Genomic DNA, 9,544 nt, shown 5'->3' on the forward strand with positions numbered 1-9,544 from the left:
GACACATCATATATGTGATTGCCCTCTGCTTACTTCCTTAGTATATAAATCATATATTTGTATTATATCATGCCATGATGTTTACATAGACAGCATGTATGTGAATTATGGCATGGCAATTTTCTAAAGACATAATCTAGTTTGTTTACATAGTCATCATATTTTAAATTATGTCATTCTATCCGTGATTTATATCATGCCATCATGTTTCCATCGACGGCATGTTAGCGATTTATGGCATACCAACCACTTTAATAGACACACCGTATAGTTATATCATGTCATCCTGTTTACATAGTCATCATATTTTGAAGTATGTCATTCTATCATGTTTAGTTAGCCATCATACATGTGAAATTGTGTCATCCTATCCTGTTTAATTAGCCATCATATATGTGAAATTATTTCATGCCCTGATTTCTTCCCTACTATCCATTGCACTTGTTTATCTTACAATGTCTGTATGTTCAATTACTTTTCTTGTTTATAAGCCATTTCAATTGGAGGGGGTGATGGCAGTATCTCTGGGAGTAAAAAGACGGTCTTCAGAAAAGATCGTGCTACCTTTCGATGCAGATAGAACCACGGTTGTACTTGCCCAAGAACCAGCCCCACCACACATAACCCAGACTCACGCAGATTGTACCCCTACACAGTTGGACAGAGAACCAGCTACACCCCTTCTAACCCCAACCCCAGCAGATAGAAACCCAGTTCCCGTTGACACAACACCGTCTCCACCATAGAGCACCCAAACACGAGCAGTTAGTAAGGCAACTGCAGTTACCAAAGCACGAGGACCACGACTCCGAACCCTAAGTCAACGCTTAAAGCAGAAGAAGAATTGTTCTCAGGTCAGGTTCTGTAGCTATGGTTCATACTACTTTGCTCTTGCATCACTGTATTTACTCATACCAACTAATTTCAAATTTGAAGGATGCAATTGAAACTCCAATGGCGCAACAGGTATGTTTTAAACCTGTTTCTTTAACGTGTTTGCTATTGTAACTTGCTCTATGTTGATTTCAGTTTGAATTGAATAAACAGTTATGTTCTCATGCCATGCACATTACAAGTGTTGTTATTGCTGTGTAGTTTCCCACACTTATATTCTATCGATGCTGCTTTGTCTTAAATAGATATGATTCGAACTGTATCTATCTTGATTTGGCAACATAAACTAGAATGATATAGACCATACAATGACCATTCTACATAGATATATGTTTGTTTGATGCTGTTATCCTGTCCACCTTACTACTAAACTGGTTTACCAAAATGAGTTTCATATACTATATTGTAAACTTGTGATGTGTTTGTTTATTTCTCTTTTAGAAGGCGGATAAAATATTGGAGAAGAGTACCCTGTTATTCAATGGTAAAGGAAGTAATGCAGATAAGGTTCAAGATAGTGAGACATCCCTGTTGGTCTCTAAGAAAGCTGATAAAAACTATATTGAAGACACTGAGACAACCCCAAAGTCCTGTATTGATGTAGTGTTCGAGTTACTGGCTACCACTGTCTTTGAACTTGCTGCCTGAGTCAGTTCGGCTTCTTGAGTCTCAACTTCAAGTTGAAAGACATCGATCAGATGTTATGCGACAGGAAGCCGAAGGACTGAGGAAGTCCCTGCAGAATTCAGATGCATACTTTCTGGTGCAACAACAAGTGTTGGAGGATTTAGGAGCCAAACAAGAGAAAGTTAATAAGCTTGCTAAGCATCTTGCCAGCATTATGGGTACCCAGGATATTGTTTCTTGAACACTTCTGAAGTGGTTTCAGTTCTGGACTTGTTTTGCTCCGGCGTTTATATGCTGCTTTGTTCCTTATATTTGCAGTGGTGGCAAACTTTGATGCCCAGTGGATGTAATATGTCTAATAGTCGTGATAGCCTAGCATAAGTTGCTTGCTTATTTATTTCCTTATTGTCTTGATTATTTCTTTGCCTGTAGTCAGTGCAGTTCTTTTTCCACGGTTTGCTAGTGGCCGTAATAACCAATTTTTTGAAACTAGGCCAAAATAACCATGGGCTACATATTTACTGTAGTTATCATGGCCCTCTTGCGGGCTGTAGAAACAATGGGCCTTTACGGGGTCGTAGAAACAATGGGCCTTATACGGGTCGTAGACACAATGGGCCTTCTACGGGTCCTATCATCAATGGGCCTTCTACAGGTCGGATGATCGGTTGGCCAAACATGGGCCAATAACAGACCGCATTATGGCTGTAAATGGGCTAGTGTTGGAATCGTCCGTTCATGGGCCAACCATAATGGGCTGTCATTAATCGGTTGTATTTGATGACGCTATGAAAACGACCCAATGTATTAACGGGCCACAAACAGGTCGACCGTAACCTCGGGCTGAATTTGGCCCACAAGCAGAAAATGACAGTAATGGGCCGTAAGTAAACGAAAGCTGCAAATGAGCCCAAGAATAAATGGGCCCTGAGAAGGCCGAAAGATAACATGGGCTGGAAATGGCCCAATCGAATAACGGGTCATTAATGGGTATAAAGTGATACATTATTCTTTATGGGCCAGTTTCATCACGGGTCGTTAATGGGTATAAAGTGATACACTGTTCATTACGGGCCAGTTTCACCACGGGCCATTAATGGGTATAAAGTGATACACTGTTCATTACGGGCCAGTTTCACCACGGGCCATTAATGGGTATAAAGTGATACACTGTTCATTACGGGCCAGTTTCACCATGGGCCGTTAATGGGCCAAGAGTTACAAAGGGCCTCATATGGGCCGAAAGACGTCATGGGCCATACATGGGCCAGAAGTTAAAACAGGCTGGAATCATATTGGACGGCCCAGATGACGCTACTAGGAGTAATTCGGATAGGTCATAACGCACCCTCGGTTAGCGGGCTATAAATGGGCCACAAACAAATGATGTTGATGGTAACAAACGAAAACAACACAAGATCTAATGGTCATCAATATTTTCGATTTATTTTTTGATAGAAAGACATTTGAAAATTGATGACAATATAGACATCTAGAATTTTGCAAAGTAATCCATGGACCATACACTTTGTGCATACCACATAAAATATTGCCAGTAACATACTTTACACAATAGAATAATTAGCGAAGGTACAATGACGTAGAAATAAATTTAAATTAATAGCAGTTCACCTAGAAGTAAAACAGAGATCCAATAGCTACTACATATCACATAAAATTGGCACTCTCGACATTGGCATCGTCTTCAAGATGTAACTTTGCCCATTAACTTTTATTACAACATATGTATAAACTTACAAAAAATTTAAGATTATAAAAATATTTCTGAGACACATCTATATATAGATGTCCACCAGATCTAATAATTAAAATGACATTAATGGTTATAGTTTTAATAGTTTGACATCAGGCATAACTGAAGCGTCTCCTATTTATGATATGGACGGAGTATCACAGCACCTCTGTTTTAATAGTTTGAATTTTTGTATCTAAGTACACCAAGAACTAAATATATAAACAAAATACACCACATAAATAAAAAATCCTAGCCGCGCAAACGCGTGGGTCACACCGCTAGTTGCTACTTATGGTGGAAGAGGGAAGGGCCCAAGGATGATCGGCGAGAATGGCTACCTTGGTACCGTCAAGGCTTTCCTGGAAAAAGACCCCGTTCTCAAAATCTATGGACGTTTCACGATCGTCATGAAATTCTGGGTCATTGTCATGTGAATGGCTCTCTGGTTGAGGATAGGGGCAGCTAATGGACTCAACCTGGCACCTCCAATTTTGTTTGAAAAAATAGTAGACTTGCTAACTATATATGTGGATGAATCATCCGGGTTGTGCAATAAGATTGGACTTACCAATTGTACCGGTTGTAAATCGCGTAGCCATCCCTATTCCTTACACAGGCAAAATCTTCTTCTTCTCCTTTGAAGAGATCGGCTAGTATTGCGGCCATCGCCGCTGGATTATCCAGCCCTTATCTCTTGTAGCGGGTGGCGTCGCCTGTCCCGTTGTAGCACCGCAAAGGGTGCACTCTTTGTTGAAGAGCTTGTACGCATCGAGCTATGAGGGCAGCCATCACGTCGAACATGGTCAACTTGTTCTGGGTTAGCAGTCGGACTTTGGCAGCCAGAAATTGCACTTTGGCACTTTCTTTTTGGGACAAGCTTTTTGGCAGTAGTTGAACCACTTCTTTAAGGAAGCGTTTAAGTATTCGGGCAGCCCTATCCGAACTGGATCGGATAGGGGGATGTATTCAAAGGAAAAGCATTCCAAGGTCCATTCATCAGGATCCTTCTTCGGGGTCCCTATGGGATATCAAATTATGCTATATGCCAAACCTCGGCTCCACCTACTTCAAAAATTGACCCCCGCAGGTACGGGGGACGAGAAAGAAATACTTCCTCCACAACTTGAAGTGGGCCTCGCAGCCCAAGAACATCTCGCAAAGGACAGTGAACAAGGAAATATGCAGTATAGATCCAGGGGTGAGGTGATGGAGCTAGATCCCATAGAATTCTAGCAAGCCTCACAGGAAGGGGCTAATGGGAAAGCCTAGACCTCGTAGAAGGAAAGGCACAAAACATACCCTCTCTTCCCTACTTGGAGCAGGGAAGTTCTCTCCGAAGGTCTCACCATCAATGAAAATCATTCCAGCATGGACAGGGACGAGCTCTGCAATGTGGAGATATCCTTGCATCTAGAGATTGCTCAGCTGGAGGCTTTAGAGAGAGCAACTCGCAAAGTCACCTAGGAGAGGGCCATGACGGCATGAGGATAACCCAGGGACACTGGAAATTTTACTTGAGGTTTGTTTGGGATGGTCTCAGTAGCTTGTGTAGGGATGGGTTAACCACCCGTCACGCTCGTGATCTATTAAATAGAAGCGCCTCCTTGTCCTGAAAGGGTGTTTTTCTAAAAGAGTGCTGGACAGTTTGCCTTCTAAAGGGCGCACGCATATCAAAGGATTTCCTTCTATCCCAGTAAAAATCAATGCTGGGGACCCACCTATCACTTGACGGACTAGGAGGTCATCGGCAGCCACGCTAGTGAAACGACCGAACAAGGAAAGGATAAGGAACTCGCCCCGCAACTCGAAGACTTTTGGATGCACAATGCAGCTAATGATTATACACTCCGGCATTGGAAGAAAGTTCGGGGGCTACCGAGGGAGTCCTGGACAAGGGGGTCTTTGGGCTGCCGGCTTAACTCTCATGGGTCGGACAGGAGAGCCACACTATTAACTGTTAGAAGACCGAACTATGTGAAGACTTCGTATCCAGACAAGAGGATCCTTGATGCCTTGGTGTGTCCTCCAAGTCAAGATGAGAAGAATCGGCATGTTTATCCTCTCCTGGTAACCGACCATGTGTAACCCTAGTACCCCTGGTGTCTATAGAAACTAGAGTGTTTAGTCTGTAGAAGGGACAACAACCATCCTCCTACTAGTTTATGGTTTAGTTCATCTGATCTTGTGGTAGATCGACTCTGTAATCCTCATATACACAAACAATATAATAAAGCCAGCCATAGGGTTTTACCTCTTGAAGAGGGCCCGAACCTGGGTAAACATCGTGTCCCTAGTCCATTTTCTCCCATTGATCCAAGATCCACAGCTCGGGAACCCCTACCCGAGATCCGCCGATTTTTACACCGACAACCCTCTCTCAAGGGCCTTTCAACCGATGTCTATCCCCTCCAAGGAGTTCTTCCTCCCTTGAAGAGCAAAGGCGCAGACGTGCAGCAAGGCACAGTAGGAGCGTCAAACCACGTGTTAAGGCCCTATGTAAAGCTTTACTTTGCAAAGTTTATTTTTAAAACAAAGTATCTGTAAGAGTTGCTTCGGTAGTTCTGATTCTACGGTTAGACATCACGAGTTCATCGGAAATAAAGACCATTTTTCACGGTCCCATTGCATTCATTTATGTTGCATAACTTTTTTCGCTCTTTGAAGACAAAACAAACTAGTTCGGTACATATTTTCTTTAGATGCGATCGACTAATAGACCGGGGGCTCGATTATAAAACTCACCCCAAGCATCACCCTGGCACTAGTTTCTATCTCATGGTCTCGACGTCTCGTATATTGAATTATATGAAATGGTTCTGAATTATGTCCTGGGTAAATAGTTGAGTTGCCCTGCCCCTGAATTTGCCCTCTTAAATTTCATAGGGTAAAGGAAGAACCACTGCGATTGTACTTCCAGATCGCCTGGTTAAGTGCCTCAGTAGAGAAAGCCGAAAATTGACTCTCATAATAAGCGAGAACTGGTCGGCGAACCGATGACAACTGTTAAACATCAATGGAGATATCTACCAAGGAATGAAGGGTTTGTGTTCACACAAACCAAGTGATTTAGATATCTACCTCGACTCATCCGCACATCACAACACACTGGCGGCTAGTCACTAGCCCTTGGAGTCAAGCTCCTATGGCTAAGTGAAAGCACTAAAGGCGCATAATCTAATTGCCATGTTTCCCTCACACACTAGCGCCTCCAGGCATCGTGGCGTCGGCTAAGGGTCATAGTGTGGAGGTCAAAACACCCCTTGCAGCATCTACAAGGGGGGCTGAAACCGCCGACTGGTAACTTTTAGATTAAAATGGCGGCATAGGAGTAAAAATAAGCGAACAAAGCATGATACACCATGCAAAACAACCACATCATAAAGCACAAAGGTTCAACTGTCGTGTGATACATGATAGTACGTTCATTCATAAATTATATCTTTTGAGCACTGGGCCTCTATCGCCCGGGCACCATCCATTCCAATGGGAAAGTATTTCTCGGGGCGCCTATGCTCCTTCCTAGGAGGCAGAGGTCCGGTGGCCATCTCGACTGGCTTAATCTTCGGTCATTTTACCATGGTCTTCGCGAAGCCCATCTGGGCTCCCTCGATGCATAACGACCACTTCAAGACATCAACCTGGGACTCGGTGGCACATAGCTTCTACACTAATCTGAAGTAGCTGCTCGGCAACGGCTCTGGAGGGGACAACCGGACACAGAGGTCCTTCATGGCTGGCTACGGCATCCGGCGTAACTCTATCAGTTGCTTCATTTGATTGCTCAGGAGGGGAAGGTGCTCGGGCGCCTGGAACTACGCCCAGAACAGCCTATGTTCGGTATCACCCTCACGAGACGCAAAATGCCTTGCCGCATCTGACGCACTCCTCGAGAGATCCACAAACGTGCTTGAGGAACACCACACTCGCGTGAGCAAAGCAAACCTATGACTGCCAAAGACACTTTGCAGTAAGTATGGCTTACCATCTGCAATAAGCTTCACTTGGCGGAGTTTTTCTTGGGCCCTCGCGTTTTCGTCCTTGCCTACTGGATCTCCGGCTTCATGGAGGATAGCTTCGTGGCTTGACCCTTATTTTTCTGCTCAAGGTCCTCACATTTAGTGATTGCATCCTTGGGCTCCTGTTGCACCTCAGCCACTCTGGCCTCGTGCTTGTCACTGACGGTCTTCACCATCGACAGTTTGGCCGCCGCTCGCTCGGTCGCTGTCTTCTGTTTGGCGGCCTCTTCCTTCGCCTTCTTCAGCTCGGTCTTGACGTTCTCGACCTCCGCGGTGATAGCTGCAGTCATAATTAAGCACTCCTTGCTTAGGGTTAACCCCGAATACCTAGCTTGATAAGGCAAACCAAACTACTGAACAATTCTAGTTTGTACTAATCTTGCGCTTCGTCGAAGCGCTTGTTGAGTAGGTCGAGCTCCTCATCGAAGCTCTTGAGCTTTCATTCACCTCGGCTAGCTCCACGGCATTGGCAGCCGCCGCCGAGGATGAGGCCTGCATAATAGCACAGACACACCGGACTCCCAATTTACTGATTTTTGATCCTCTCACATGTTATTTCAATCCTAACAATCTTGAGGGCTACGATTCACTTTTTGTCATCCCATGCATTTCTTAACTATTCGATCCCCGCTCAAGTTTTTCAAACTCACCCTGGGCTCAGGGGCTGCTATATATCAGGATTGCATGACCTTAAATAATAAATTCTCTTTATAAAAGGAAATTACTTGGTTTACCTTGAAGCCCATCAAGAGGCCACCAAAAGCCTCCTTCAGTCCGCGATTAACGGAGAGAATGCTTTGTAAAATCACGCCCATCATGGCGCGGTGTTCCTTGGTGATGGAGGAGCTATTCGAAGCCTCCTACATCACGTCCGGCCACCCAAGTTCGACCCGCTTTGTGGCAAATGGCGCTGGTGGTGGAGCCCCCCACTCCTTCTGTGGACGGCGGAATGGATGACTCCGGGGGCTCTGAAACTATTTTAGGAGATAACACGGATTAACCAGGCTCATCCTCTTAATTCACCAGGAGGGATCCTCTCTCCTGGTCTTCGGCGACCAAGGAATTAGCCTTGGCCATGACATCATCACCCCCACCCCCCATGTTCGGGTCGGAAGGGGTCTTTCGGGACAACACCTCCCCGGTCTCCTCCGTGACCAAAGGAGGCGTACAACATGACGCGATCCCACTCTAAACTAGCTCCCCTGGCGGAGAGGCCCCCTCTAAGACCCGGTCAGTGGGGAGATTGCGTGGCGGGCTGCAATATGAATAATGTCCATATGTTTAGTAATGAACCTTAAGGATAACACGCCCGGAGAGTCTTCAGATTCGTACCTTTGGGCGGGGGGGGGGGGGCTTTGCCCTGAGGCTCCTATGAGGAATCTCTTTGGAACTTTGGAATCCTCAGCGGAGTCCAAGCTATCATTGTATAGGGCAACCTTGGCCCTCCATTGCTTCTTTGGAGCAGGAGGAGGCAAATCCTCCTTCGTGTCATCTGACGCCGCCTTGTTTCTTGTTTGGCAGGAGTCGCACTCCTCCCCATCCTCTTCCTGCTTCCCCTCATGAGAGGAGGGGGCTTGGGTTTGCCCGGACTTGGTGTTCAGAGGTACCCTTGAGCGGAGGCCTTCTCGGGCCTCCCTTTTCTTGCCCTTCTTCTTCTCCTTCTTCTCCAGCGCCTTATACGGCGCCATCGTCAACATCACCTCCAATAGGGCCATCCTGGGGCCCTCGGGCAGTGGGGTCGGGCTATCGATCTGCACGGCTTTCTCTAGCCAGCTCTATGAATGCGGGGAAGTAAGGAGTCAAGTTCCTTGTTGAAAGGCAAATATTCGAACATAGAGAATAAAACTTCATTACCTCCTAAGGAGGGTGTGCGGCATCGAGGCTGATAAATATCTTCTTCCTTAGATGGCCTCCTTTCGGGGCTTGAATTGCACCTTCCAGAGCTTGTCATGGGTCTAGCCATAGAAGTGAAGCACGGTGTGGGAGGATCTTCGGGCTTGTAGGACCACATTGGGGCGACCCTGTGTTGACAAGGTAGGAGGCGGCAGTGAAGCGTCACCTAAACCATGTCGGTTAGTTCAGCCTTTGCCTTTATCATCCTGGAGACGCGTTTCTGCAACGACTCCACCTCCGTGGGTGACCCCCAATCGAGGCCCTTCTTTGTCAATGAAGTTAGCCTCATGGAAGGTTCGGATCTGAATTCAGGGGTTTCTGCCCGGCCCGCGCCGCGTGGTTCGGTGATACAAAACCA

The sequence above is a fragment of the Triticum dicoccoides genome, chromosome 2B (assembly GCF_002162155.2).
Source record: "Triticum dicoccoides isolate Atlit2015 ecotype Zavitan chromosome 2B, WEW_v2.0, whole genome shotgun sequence".
NCBI classification, from domain to species: Eukaryota; Viridiplantae; Streptophyta; class Magnoliopsida; order Poales; family Poaceae; genus Triticum; species Triticum dicoccoides.